The sequence below is a fragment of the Chrysemys picta genome, chromosome 7 (genome assembly GCF_011386835.1).
Source record: "Chrysemys picta bellii isolate R12L10 chromosome 7, ASM1138683v2, whole genome shotgun sequence".
NCBI lineage: Eukaryota > Metazoa > Chordata > Testudines > Emydidae > Chrysemys > Chrysemys picta.
The window spans coordinates 103,741,735-103,756,822 of NC_088797.1; the positions used below are offsets into that span (position 1 = coordinate 103,741,735).

Sequence of the window (15,088 nt, forward strand, 5' to 3'; positions counted from 1 at the left end):
AATTATGTACTAAATTCAGATGTGATTTAAAGAATACCTATTTTATATCTATTATACATTCTGTGTATTAGAAATAAAATATACACTATCAATACTTTTATTAGTACATAATGTATACAAATATGTTCTGATTATAATGATTTTTATTTAAAAATGCTTTTTTCACATTATGGGATCCTCTACTAGTAATATTTAAATTATATTCTCTCACTGTTATTTTTATAAAACCATACACATTTTCCTTCATCATCCCAACTGTCTCCATCAGCAGGTGATAAGACTTTCCCCCTAGCAAACAAACCTAGAGGCAAACATTTACTATAGCTCCCGTTTTTGTTTTAATTTTTGATACACAAAGAGAACAGATTTTATTTTCTGTATGCCTGACAGGACTCTCTGACTGTTGGTGAAGTTTTTGTGATTTTGGTTTGCTCTGTCCCTGGTGAATGCTGCTGCCACATTTTAACTTGAACTCTTGGTCACCTGGTACATGACCTCTCACCTCATGACCTCATTTCCAATAGGTCTTTAAACTAGGGGATTCAAGACTGTGGCACAAAGACAGTTACTTAAGGAAGTGGGCCACTGTTTCAGTCAATGTCCTCTTACATCCCTGACACTTTTCACTAAAATATTTAACCTTCAACACTAGAGGAGATGACATTACTTTTTTTTACGGTTTTGAGATTATGACCTTTTCTATCATGGTGCTTTACTCACTTTCCATTCTGCAGAAAAAGAATAGCTGTAAAATATTTCAACATATAAAGAAAATAATTTCATGACTAACTAAAAACAAAGAATTGCATGCAGTTTTTTAAATAGTTAATTATGTTACAATAGTAGTCTTTTTTTTTAACCAAGTATCCTTACAAATCTATTGCAAGTCATGTTCAATAAGATCAGAAATGCATTTTATAAAATAATTTAAAAATAGGCACTGTAATTAGACCTTTATCATTACAAATTAATCCCAATAATGTATTAGTTGTAAACAGACACTTATTCTATATACTTCTAGTGACAAATCGATATGAGTTAATATAGAATATGCAGAATGACTGGTGGAGGATTATCCATTTAATTATAAATGCTTATTTTTCACACAAAATGCAAGACCCTTTATCCTAGATTTCAAACTCCCACATAACAGATGGAATTTTAAAGTATTAACTATATATTTCACATATGCTGAAACATGATTGCCGCATGCCCACTAGTAAAAGAGCAGCAAATATGTGCTGTCATGAGGAAAACCCCGATTTGGAGTAGACAAGATGCTCCAGGCTGATGAAAGAGTGAAACTGCAAAGGTAACATACTTATACCATGGGGAAACTTACCTACTCACTTCTATAGCGTCCCTGCAGAGCTAAAATATGGAGTTTCACTGCCTCAGCACTGAAAGACACACTGCAAGCTAGAGCTAAGATTAAAGAATGAGGAATGAAAACTGCTGATAGAGACTGAGGTGCACTAAAAAATGAGCAAATAATAAATGGACAGGAAACATCAATGTGTTCCTTTAGACCCATTCTACTATCTTAACTGACTACCTTTAGAAAGAAGTCCCAAAGCAAGATTATTTAACTTATGAATGGGAGAGGCTAGGAGGACATATACTGTATCAGTTGATTTTTAAAAATAAAGGAGCCAATTTTATTCTGCATGCAACTCTTCTGAGTTCAACAAGACTATAGATTAATTGGGCCCAAAGAATTTAGAAATTATGATACTGATATTCTTTCTTAGTATTGAGGACTATTCAGACATCTGCCTGTATGTTATCATTCTGGTGTGTTTAAAAGCCATGAGTACAACCAGAAATTCTTTTCTGAGCAACATGAGTGTGTGAAAAATAAAGGATTTGCATTTAAAATTTTAAAAATGAATTTGCAATTCTACAAAGATTTGTATAATTAATTTTAAAACATGTTGAAAGGCTTTTTCATGGTCATCAACTAAATGCAACATTATGTGTTACAGTTCAAAGGTGAAAGTGTGAGGGAGAACTCGCTCTGTCAAACCTTTGGGCAAAGGAATACAGAATAGTTTCCGGGGCTGTTGAATACAATCTCTTGAGAATGATTTGCTATCCTGGGAATTATGTATTCCTGTAAGTCAATCAAAGAATCTTCTTTCTAAATATTGTTGTATTTATTTATTTTAATATAAGTATCCCAAGCTCTAGCTGCTTGTACAAAATATTAAAAAATTACAAATCGATATCAGAGTTAGAGCCAATTGAAGTTTTCCAAGGAAATTTTTTCTGTCAAAACCAAAATGGTTCATGAAAACATATTGATGAACATTTTGTCAAGAAGATTTCTCAAGTCCAGGCTTTCATTTTTGCTCAAAATGAGAGAGTCAGAGCAGAATTTTTCACACCAAATCAGACAGCACAGGGACTTGAATCTAGGACTCCCACAGCCCAGACCAGAGCCCTACACACCAGGCAAGTAAGTGTGTATGTGTCATTCACTCTTCTCCCCACCCAATCCTATCTCACAAAAGATTCTGAAAGGCCTCATTTTCATTCCAATGTGGAACAAAATCAAATTTCAAAACTTCAAAATGTTTCACAAATTGGAATTGTTGTTTGCTGGCCAGCCCTAATAAAAGTATATAAACTGAACCACTCTCTATACAAACCACTCACATTTCTAACAATAGACTATCCTTGAAATCAATGAATTATAAAATAATAACTTCACCCTACCCAATCAGTCCTTCCAAATCCCTCATCCCACCTGTTCTGGAACATCCTAATATTCCTATTAGGGTCACCAAATGCAGACTCTGAGCTCCAGATTATATAACCTCTCATAGAAAATGCCCTGCCTCCAGCACCTTTTTAAAACAGGGAACTATTAGCTAAAGTCCCTCTACTGGTCACAACTGTAGGGGTATCACAGGTAGCCAGATCCCAACCCATGTAGGACCCATTTATAGGTCAAAACCAACAGTCCACTTGCAAATTAACCAGACTGTTGAGCACAGGTGTAATGGCTATTTTTAATGCATGCTATTTTCATGTGCAAATATCATGGCACTACCAAGGTTACCTTTATCATCTTTGCACAAGTCCATTTTCAATGCTACAGCAAGGACACTTATCGGTTACTAGTACCAAGAACTTCTTAATGTATGTGCAAAGTCCTTCAGGTGGCACGTGACCAGGATTCATCACCAAGTTTAGTCTGCTAGTTGGATCATTAGCTTCCCCAGTTTGGGCCAGGTCCTATCGGGGAGTGCAACATGAATGCTGATCCATGCCCCCCAGTACCAAGAACTGATCTGATTCATTGGAAATTTCATTCAAACAAATGCAATGGTAGACACATGCAGCAATGTTTTAAAAGACTGTAGTCCTCCTCCTGCAGAGTCTGGATTGCCGCAAAGCCAACCCGGGACAGCCTTAAAGCAAAAGTCAATATTATCTGAAGGCTGTTGAGTGGGCTATCTGAAATGAGCTGGTGGCTGTTCAGTCAGTAATGGAGAGAAGAACATCCCAACTGGAAGTAACTGGCATCCTTAGCAGAAAGGCAAAGAAACGACTCATTTTATTATACAGGATCTCATATTATTAGGTGCTGCCCAAACATGCAGGAAGGCACAGATCCTGTCCTGACAAATTTACAGTCTAAGCTGAATTACCTTTCTCACTGCACAGATGGTCCCTTCAGGTCAGATTTGAGCTACACCGGTGGAACAATCTTGTTTTGCAGCTCCCCTTGCAATACCTTCTGTGCTGCAAACAGATATCTTCTGTTTCCAAGGCTGTCAACCTGACACTTTCTATGATCATTAAATTAAATAACTTTTTAAAATTTAAAAACAAAATAATAAATATTGGCATTAGAATAATGAAAAACATAGGAGAAGTTATTTGAGTTTATAACAGGGGTTAGCATTAAAAGTTTTAAGTTCTTAAACCTAACTCTATTCCTAAACTGTGCCTTTTTCATTATTTAAATAATCAGTCTGAGTTTGTAACTATAATTTTGTTCCAAATATCTTCAAACTAAATAATTGTGCATCACTTCCAAACATGTAATAGTAGTTTAAGATATCTGTCATAGTAGAGAGCTTGCTAAAAGATCACAATAGCAATTCCATCATAAAAGAATAACCAATACCAATAAAGATCTTCAACCAACCTAAGAAAAAACAAATAAATGAACAGTATCAGTCAAAATTTGCTCTAGCTAGTCATGCTCTTTATATACTGCATACACCTTCATATGTTTCAGTATCAAATATTAACTTATGGAAGAAGTCTGGGAAACTCAGTACTTGTGAAGGTCATCCTTTTTTATGAAAGGGAAAAGTGGGATGAGGTGATATGCTTTTATTGAACCAACTTTTGTTGGTGAAAAAGACAAACTTTCAAGCTTCTCTCTGCTTTTCTTCATTTTCATGACCAAAAAAATGCAGTTTCAACTCCACTTGAAATAGGTAAACTAAATCAAATTAAATAGTTAAAACAGAGCTTTACCAATAGCTACCTGTTTGTGGTAGTGTTTTGTTTTGCTTTCCCCTGTTTTTTGTTGAAAGTTAAGATGGGTAAATTCATGTGTTTAATATTACTGGAAGCTGAAAACACACTAACTGATTAAAGAAAAAGTTGTAAAAGAAACTTGCTGTTCATTAAAACATTTTGAATACAAACATTCATCACCTTTAATATTTACTTTGGAAAGAAAATTTACATCTGGAAAACCACTATGTTTGCAACAAGGAAAATGGTTGTCTTTATGCATTTTTCCTAAACACTTAATAATTAAAATGTAGTTAAATGGTTTTAAATAGTAATAATAAACCTATTACAAGATAAATATACTCATGAGTTGTGGAGCATTTGAGTAGCCAGGGTAAATAGATTTTTTCCTGGTTTAAGGAGATGAAAAGCATTGTCTCAATGTTGTATGCAGTGTAGTTGTATCCATGTGGGTGCCAGAATATAACAGAGACAAGATGGGTGAGGTAATATCTTTTATTAGACCAACTTCTGTTGGTGAGAGAAACAAGCTTGGGAGCCACACAGAAATCTTCTTTCCCAGACCTGAAGAAGAGCTCTATGTGGCTGGGAGACTTGTCTCTCTCACCAACAGAAGTTGGTCCAATAAAAGATATTACCTCACCCATCTTGTTTCTCTAATTGTCTCAAGTCATAGAGATGAATTTTACTAAAGCATGACAGTAATCAATCATATGGTAAAGTCTCAAGGATCGATCCCTTTTAGTTCTAAACACTACTGTTTTCTTTGCAGATGAAGAACAAGTAACCTGTTTTCTAAAACTTTCCATACCGATGCATACTTCATTTATCCTACAGAGTTTCATCACAAGCTTCAAAACAGAACCACAGTCTAAACAGGTAAAGCAAATTGCTCTTTAGGTTGGAGGTCTTCTAAAGTACAGAGACAGATTAAATAGAATCTAATCCATAAAGAAGTAATATTGTATCTAGAGTCTTATCACCACTTATTCAGAAAATATAACACAAACTTCTCGTCAAAACAATGAGTGCTTCTAGTTCTGCACAGACTCCTTCTCCTCACTGGCATGCAACTAGTTCAAATATAAACAAAATAGGTAGAGGGCAACAAAAGAAGGTAAGTAGCAGGAGTGCGCAAATCCTGGGTACCAATTATTAGGATGAGTTTTTTTACCTTCCCATGGTTTCATATAATGGTTATTAAGCACAAATAACGAACATATCTACTCTCGGGTCACGTTTGCGTTACACATGATAATACAGTAACTAATACGTTCCCATAACGCAATGGTTCCACTTTCTTTTTACAATCGTTTCAGGTATTTTTTCGTAATCTTGTTGATTAATAAAACAGTTTGGTTGCACTGGAGGATTGAGAATATTTGAAGCGAGAGGCAGTTGAAAATGGTGTGATACAGCAGGTTCCTTGTATGCCACCATTATGCTCCTGTGGGCTAAACAATATGGGGGCTAGTAAAATGTTAATGATTAACCATATGGAAAATTCCACTAGTTGATTATTCAAGCAGGCCAATATTGGTAAAAACAGATTTAGTCTGTGTGCATTCCCATAAAACTTCAATTGCTCTTTCTGATGTAATCGTGCAATGCAACGACCCAACTTACTTTCCTAGAAATGTCTCCTAATGCTTTTATTTAAAGTGTCTCGCGGTAACTTCGGATAACTATGCGTGCCCAGGGCAAACCTGCTGGGATAATACATTTTCTGCACGGATTATGTAAACGTAATCAAACCATCAGTGCAGATGTGTGAAAATGGGAAAGAGTTAACACGCGTGTTACATCAATAAATGCTATTATTCCGCAAACGTTGTCCTTAAATTGAAGCGCTCATCCGTCAGCTCCTGGTAGCAGAATAAACTTGGTAGGGAAACAGCATGCCAAGGCCGTGTGACCGAGACACATATTCTATAACTAGTATTCAAAACAAGTTTAGAGCACAGCATTTAAACAAGTCCGGCTGAGAAATCTACCAAAGGGAACCAGATGTAGAGGATTGACTGACGTGTCGAGCTTTACTCCTCTTGGGGGAAGAAGACCAGACTTCCTCCGTTTCTATTAATTTTAGACCGTTTTTAAAGTCTGGTACTGAAGGATTTTGCAATGTGTTTCAGCGAGCCATTTAAAATCTCACCCTCTTCCTCATTCAAATGGTTACATCACATCTTGAGACAGAGCTGGGAACAGCCGAATACTGCTGGCCCCCTAACCAAAGAGACGGGCAACCAGATTTGCCCCTTCGGTCTGAATGTTTTATCTAGGAAACTTGTGAACGGGCATTTCCTGCAAGCTAAGTCACGCCATTTGCCCTACTTGCTGCTCTCTGCTGTGCATCTACTCTGTGCCTCTTGTATATTCCCTGGCCGATCTTCCATTGCCTATGCTAAACGCTGCTCAACAGAGCTCCCCCTCGCTAATTCACAGCAGCCCGTTCCAATTGGGGAGAGTGGGAGAAAGTGTCTCCCCAGGGAAGTGGCACAAATCAGAGGCACAAGTCCTGCTGTCACATCCCTCAAACCTGCTGTCCTGGTGCTGATCTCTCTCCCAGCTGACCCAGCTCAAGGGCGGGAATTGCAAGGCACTTCTCTTCCCTTACAGGGCAGGCTCCCCAAAACTTTTTCTCGGGCGGTGTGTTGCCTTTCCTAACCTCCTGCCTCCCCCAGTCCCCCTAGCCTCCTGCTCCCGCCTCCCTCCTGTTTAAACGGGGAGGGGGCGCTTGCGCACTGCTGCGCGCCGCACATCACTTTGCCCCACAGAGCTTTCCCGAGATTGTCGTAGGGTAAGTAATGTATTAAATAGCACAGATCACACACACGCCTCAGCCCAGCTTTCCTCCACAATAAACACTATCCTCCTTTCTGAGTTTGGGGCGTTCAGTAGGAAAACCTGTCTATTGCCTAATTACCCGTGAAAGGTAAGCGATTGGGTTTCCAAGTCCCATTAGTGTGTGTGTGTGTGTGTGTGTGTGTGTGTGTGTGTGTGTGTGTGTGTGAGAGAGAGAGAGAGAGAGAGAGAGAGAGAGAGAGAGAGAGAGAGAGAGAGAGAGAGAGACCGCGGGGTGGTCTGATTCTGCATAAGTCACAGGGAAAGTTGCACTCGGTGTGATAAGATTGTGCGTGTGGATGGGTAAAAGGATACGTAAAATCCGAACTGCAGGGAGTGACTCTCGATGCATTCTTTGGGCTGCACTGCGTACAATTAGGCTGGGGCAGATTGATCAAAAAGGGCAGCAGAGTTATGCTACTTGCTGTCAATTTGCTACATACATCAAACAGGTTATACGTACATGTGTATATTATATATCTTACCTCGCAGTTACTTTCCAATAATTGTAAGTGCATATTTCTATGTGGGTGTCTTTGCACTGTTCGTCGTTTGCTCACTGTATGTTACCCACCGTTACTTTGTTTAGATGATTTCAAAGGATAGGTGGGATCTAATGAATCAGAGCTGGTTTGAATCCTGTGTACTAAACCGGGAATGCAGCAATGTTGATTAGTGGTTTCGGTTATTTAACCGAATAATCTGGCTTTTTTCCCTCAATACAAAAGCAAAGAACACAGAGTCAAGTACTGAAGGGACTGAAACGCCAAGGTGCCTGAACTAAAACGCAAGAAGCAATTAAAACTCCTCCTTTCGGATTAACAACCAAAAATTGATCGATCTGTCAGGAATACTGTTGATTTATGAAAGGTGCTTATTTCCTTGGTATGGAGAATTTTATGTTCTCTAGGTGAAACTGAGTTCACCCAGCTCCAGAGTAGATTGATGTTTTAATAAAAATAAATAAAGGGAAAAAGCTAGCCTGGTCTTTGGGGACATCAACTCTCAAATCGCAGAGTTAGACTAACAAATCAAATTGCATTATCTTTACATTTCATATCTTTTAATCTAATGTCTAAAAATTGCAGGCAGTGCTAAAGCCTTTATTATTTTTAAAGTTTTAATATAGTGTTTAAAAGTTCAAATAACAAGTAATCAATGTTTCATAACCAAAATGGCACAAAGAAACATTCAAGTAATTTTTATAAGTGACTTAAACAGCAATCAAAATATAAAAAGGGTGTTATGTGAAAAACCCGGGTTTTGCCATTCCTGCTGTAAATGCAAATGAAAGTGTCCTGTAGATGGCACACCGTCCCCACTCTAGAGTTGTAGCAGAGAAAGGAGTTTGCTAAAGAGGGAAATTTTGTAGAGAGAAATGTCGATCTCAGCACTTGTTGTTTACCTAAACTAGAATGTATTTATTTCCCAACAACTACTAAATTGATTTAAAAATAAACTTCAAAAACAAGTTGCATGTTTAGCAATCAGAGCTGAATTGAAAACTAACTGTTCAGCTAGTCACCAAGTGTGTGATCTGTGCTTCTAGACAACATTTACAGTGGAATTAGAAGTCCGTTTTGAAACGAAAAATACCAGAACAACACAAGGTGATCATGTATACGCAAATAAATGGTCAGCCTCGTCTTGTGCAGCTGGACCTGCCTAACAGTTATAAGGACTGAAAGTTCAAGCGTTCTCATAAATCAGCTTTGTGGTAAAATGTATCTATCCACCACACAGGCTGGACAGCGCTGACAGAACTCAAACAGCAGACAAACGCTTGGACACGTTTTTCTTTGCAATGTAAATTTCAGCGGGACAAATTGCTTATTAATAGTCTAGAAGAGAAGCCAGTTTCTTTCTTTCTTCTTTTCTTTATCTGTTTTTATTTCTGCATGGCCCCCAGCTATGCTCTGGGCAGCCTAACCGCCCAGCAGTTTTCTCTTCATTTCAATATCCTAAAGAAAATGCAAATCACCACAGTGTGGCCTTTTAAAAAAAGTTAAATTAGCAACAGCTTTAAGTGACTCCATTAGTATGGAAAACATACAAATGTTTAATGTTGGAATAGCTTTCTTTTTTAGCAGTATGTATTCTGGTCTGTACATTTAGCAAAGGTTCTGATTTAATAAAAAAATCTCATCTTGGAAGAACCCGGAGTAAAACAAGTAAGTGACATTTACCAAGGTAAACTGTCCAATAGCCATTAAATTGTATCTCTAATAGGCTTTGCAGAGAAAGACTGTCGTGCAACTTTGCAGATCATGGACTTGCTTTTAAGGTTTTAATTATTTAAAAGACAGTTATTGCTCACAAAGAAATTCTAAGTATATGAAAAGCTCTGGTGCTAAAAGAAGGGGGCCCTTGTGCGCATTCTTTTCCAAGGGCAGGAGTATTATCTTCATTCTTTGACTTACTGTCATATTACTTTAGTGTCCCCCACCAGTTTATTTCATTACTGGAGCTGGCTGACCTATCCATAGGGCCGGGCGTTTGCCCACTGCACGACTTCCTTTATGTTGACGGAAAAGGAAATATACATCCTCCATAATGGTCTGGAACAGCTATTGGACATTTGGCTTTGGCTGCAAAGTAGTTGTTCATAGCTGAAACTTTTGTTAACTTAGTGTAACATTAGTAACTGTCCAAAAATGAGGCTGCCAGGAGATGCAGGACTTTCATTTCTGAATTAAACGGACACACTTTTTATTAAACGTTATCATTGTGCCATGAAGATTTTACTGTATATTGGGGTATTATGTTACCAATCCCCTTTAGGTTAGAGCATGAGCGAGAGAAAATCCTCGACCATGAAAGAGTTAAGATTTATATTATTCAGGAGAGGTCTTATTAGGATGTAATCTAACTACTGCGTAATAAAAAGTGAGAAGTTTTGAGACACCTTTCTTGATTATACCTTTGGCGATACTTTAGGTTTTACATTTAATTTGCATTTTGTTCTTAGTGAATATTGAAGTCTTGAGTGGAGGATTGAATTTTATTAGGACATCTGGACTGACAATATCAAATCAGACACCAACGTCCCAAAGCATGCTAAAATTTCAGAGTTAATTAGAACGAAGTGTGTTTAATTAAAGCCAATTATAATATCTGAAATTATCTGATCGATCCTTGTTTGTTCAGTTTGGGTCAGTTTATATTTTCATTGTAGCATAAAGGGGAACTGGGCGATATGCAAACTTATTTTATGAAAGTTTTGTTTTGGTTTACAAATAAATAGGTATATACGGTACAGTGCTCAAATGGTGAGAGTGACAAATGGTCATTAAAATAAATACAGAGGAACTGCCTCTGTGCTATTTCTTTCAGGGTCATAGCAGTGTGTTAAGCAAGGAAATGCTTCTCGTTTCCTAAAACGCTGCGAAACTTTATTATAAGCACGAGTGAAACAATCTTTCCATTCTCAGCAAGGTCCCTCCTAACCCGGCAGTTCTCATCTCCGTTTCTATATTTTATTTCTGTTTTTCAGTCTTCATTGTGACAAATAGTTTTAAAGGCTACGGACCTCTGTGCCCATGTGTCTCCATACTGCGTTTGATTTGCAAGCAACGCACATGATTAGTTTTATCTTTAAAGAAAGCCCTCTTTCCTTGACACACAACCGCCAGTTACCTACACGATGTAGCTATAGAAAAAGTTTACGTTAAAAAAAAAACGGGGTGGATTTTTAAGCTTAAAAACGTTCGGGATTCAGAGAATACAATCCTGGCACCAGAAGCCCACTTCTAAACGTTATTTGGTATAAAATATCTTTGCCTAGATTAACAGATTGTTTACTCATAAATAACGATATTCTCATACTATGCACGTTATTTGCCAAATAAAATGACTTTTTATATATTTTGAAGTTAGTCGTAGTTCAATGGAAAGGTGTAAACTATACTTTAAAAACCGAGCTAGATACATACAAGAAAGAAAATCATATTGCTGGCAAAAGCGTTTGTGCAATATAAGAAAATATAAGAATATTACAATTACTTTACATATCTTGCTCACACAGCCCTCTCAAGTGTCCCGTTTGTTGAGTAGAGTTAAATGATCAGAAAGACCTATTAAAAAGAAAGCCAAAACTGCAGGCCCGTAAAGATTTTTTTTTCTGAAATAATGGTAGATAAACATATAATTTCATTATCCCTAATAAGACAATATGAAGTATGATATTTTTTTCTTGCGATCTAGATCTGATTTGAGATGAAAATCTCTTCTCTCCACCCCAGGAGGCGCTGTTTATCAAACTTCATCACCTTCGCACGATTCCTCTACACTAGAAATTCTTCACTTATAGAATTAAACATCCTTCCTCGGACTTTTTTTTTTTAATTAAACTCATCTAATATTTTAAAAGGTGCCTGCCTTTCTTTACCTTTCGCTGATATCCCATCATCACAATTAACTCGAGACCCCTTTTTTTTCCGGATCCAAGAGGAGGTGGGGAAGGGGAGGGACAAACAAACGTGTGTTCCTATAGATCCGAAACATCTTTAGCATAACATTTACGTTACAAATAATTAAACTAGTTACAGAAAAGTACTGGTATTTTATCTCCCTGGCACACCAAAAATAAAAGGCAGATTTTGGCACTCAGAACACACACACAGAGTAAATCGATATAAACCTACTTTTGTCTCTTATTATTAGTAGTATTAGTATTTAGTATTTCCAGACATTATAGGGCGAGGCTTATGTGATTAAGTATATATAGTCCGTACCTATTTTCATTCGGCTTTTACCTGAAGCTCTGGATGTGTAAGAATCTGAATCCAAGTCAAGTATGTGGACAACTAAAACAAACAAACAAATAAATTGTGAGGCAAGTAAGAGAAAAAATAGTGAGAGTTTCTTAAATCCGTGATAACGTTTAACCTGCCCCGCACACGTAGCTTTATGTGGACGATTTAGCATACGGATTTTTTTTTTTTAATCCCCCACGTCCACTCAAACCGTCCTCCTTGTTTGTCCCTGTAACTTTGCCCTTTGTGTTGGGGTTGTTGTGAGCTGTTTGGAAGGAAGTGGTGGATTTGATTTAGTGAAGAAACACAGACAGGTAGGTCGGATGCAGTTCTAGTTCTTGAAACCTTTTCAGCATCTCTGTGCTTGTCGCTTCTCCCGGAGAGGAGATGGTAACTGTGAACAGAGGCCACCAAACCTCTGCACCCGCAGCCAAAGAACACATGTCCTGTGCAGCCCCGGAGCCCAAGACTCCAGCCCTGGATGCGGGGGGATGATCCCCTCTGCCTAATTCAGTTGCTTGCTGCATTAACACCTTGTGCCGGAACTGCCGGAGTATTATCAGTTCAGACTTTCTCTGCAATGTCGATTTCTTAAAAACTGCACCGTGTTATGCTAATTAAAACCTTAGCTAAGTATTTTCCCCTCGAATTTACACTGGGAACTGTATTCTGAAATATCAGTCAGCGGTCAACCCCCCCTAAATGGGAAATCCACTTTACCTGGGAATTCCATTGCTATATTAAAAATACCTGAAACGCGAATTTATAACTCCTTTGAAACACAGGAAACAAGAGTTAGAGATTTGTTTCGGTTAAATCGGGCATAAATTACACCTACTGTAACCAAACACGTTAATAATGAAGGCGCCTTAAAACAATAAAATTGAAGAATGTTATGTTGGCAAGTTTGATTCTCATCCTGTACTTGGCCCCTCTAAGAAAGCAATCGTAAGTTAGCGAAGGACAAGATTGAAACTAGTGTAGTCATCACTTCAGCAGTTTCCCAGCTGAACTTTCAACTGAAAAAGTTTCTTTGGTAAACTAAGCTGTCACACACTGGTAGAAGGAAAGGAGCAGCACTGGATGTGAGCACCATGCAGACCATGCAATTTACTACAAAGTGCATACGTGTGAAAAGTGGTATGATTTAAAACATCGGAATGTAGCGTTTTCTTTCAAGACAAAAATTTGAAATGATTAAGATAATAGTCCCAAGAGAATTGTCCTGAGGAAAAAATAATAAAGTTGAGGAGAATCCTATAACAGCATTGGAAATGAGGCTATCAATTTTAATCTGTGAGAGCCATGTACAGTATGTGATTATGTGTTATTACGCTGGGTTGTTAGAACACTGGGAGAAGGAGGAAAAGAATCTTACACTTGATTTATGGTAGATGTTGAGATTTCCTTTTCAAGCTTTTACAGGGTGATGTCTGTATACTGGGATATGCTGAAGGAATAAACCGAAAGTGCTTTCCGATTCTGGAGCCGGGAGAGTGGAAAAGCAAGGGAGGGCTCTGTCCCTTTAAGGTCACTGCATGCTCTGGTATGATGTTTAGGAGGACAGCTGGGCAATGGCCATCTGACTGACTTCGGCTTGACATCTGGGAGCCCACTGGTGTGTGGCACGCGAATCGCTTGATGTCGCTATTTAAATGCAAATTTGTGGGGGATCATTGAAGCCTCACCCCGTAAATTCACACAAAAGGAATACTTCACACACTATAAGGAGGAGGGTCGTTACTTCGGGAGGTCTTGGCTGCAGCATGCAAATCTCATTCAAATCCACACACCTTCTGCATGACTAACTTTTCTAAGGTCAAGATTTGGTAACTACCACGCTTCCCAGAATGATCCCAGGCAGAATTTAGACATGTCATGTACCTGCTCAGATGAGACACACTCATTTCGGAGCTTCTCCTTAAGACAAGCTGTTTCCAAGGAAAATGTGTTTCTTTCCAAACCTATTTTGTTTGCTAAGGACGCTACTGGCCTCTCTGATCCGCCTGAGATTTCAAAAGTTAAAAACATTAAATACAAGTTAAGCGTCAAATGAGCAGAACGCCTGCACCTATTACACTCTTCACTCTTCCACACTGCAAACTACACATAGCTAGGTTTCTAATCTGGCAACTATCTTTTCTGTTACAATGTGTGAATTACACGGACGGAGGGACAATTTGCCCCTCTTTAAATATGAACTTTTATTTTATTCAGACTCCAGACTACTGTATGGGAGCTTTTGAGTATGCTTGCCCTCCATGCTAAACATAAATCTACATTTTAAGAATATCACACACAGGCTACTCCTTGCCTCACATCAGTCTGGAAACCTCAGATTTTGTGGGAGGTTGCTTCTTGACAATACGCACCCTACAAGCAAGCTCGGTTATTATGGTACAAATACAGAGACATCCTATGTGAGTTTCTTATTGCATGTAGCTTGTAGCCAGCAGTATAGTGACAACAAAGATAAAGTTGGTGAATGATAAAGACCGTATTTTCCACGCTTTGGGTGCAGGACCAGATGATCTAGAAAATGAGCTGAAATAGATTCAGCCTCAGAGCCTGTTGTGAAGAGCAGCTGATTCCCCTATTTCTGGCCAGATGGCTTCTGAACACAGATTTGCATTCATTTTCGCTTAATATCGTCCAAAATAGTGGGGCAGCTGCATTTGTTGTCAAAAAGGTTTAAAACTCTCTTTCTTTCTGGGGCAGGATCGTTACCTTATGTGACGGGCTTATGGAACTTTTTTTCCCACTCTCTCTCTTTAGTCAACAGTATCAGATTTAAAAGGATTTGTTTTAAAACCTTCTAATTTGGTAATCAGATTTAAATCGCCTTGGCGCGTGTAATCTGAATTAAAGATACTGTAAATGATTTTAAGCATTATGCTTTCGTTAGCACAGGAAAGAAACAACTTCAGCATTGGTTTGTATATTTTAGAAAATATGTTACAATTAAAGCATTGTTCAGTATTTTAAACTTA

The 15,088-nt window shown here is 38.0% G+C and overlaps 1 long non-coding RNA gene across 1 annotated transcript in view; it reads right to left on the reverse strand.

The window, feature by feature from the left end:
* The window catches only part of LOC112059776 (uncharacterized), a 42,288-nt gene that overhangs the window by 25,258 nt on the left and 1,942 nt on the right, over positions 1-15,088 (reverse strand). The window contains exon 2 of the long non-coding RNA XR_002889051.3: positions 12,078-12,149. This is a non-coding gene — a long non-coding RNA (uncharacterized LOC112059776). The remainder of the gene's footprint in view (positions 1-12,077; positions 12,150-15,088) is intronic.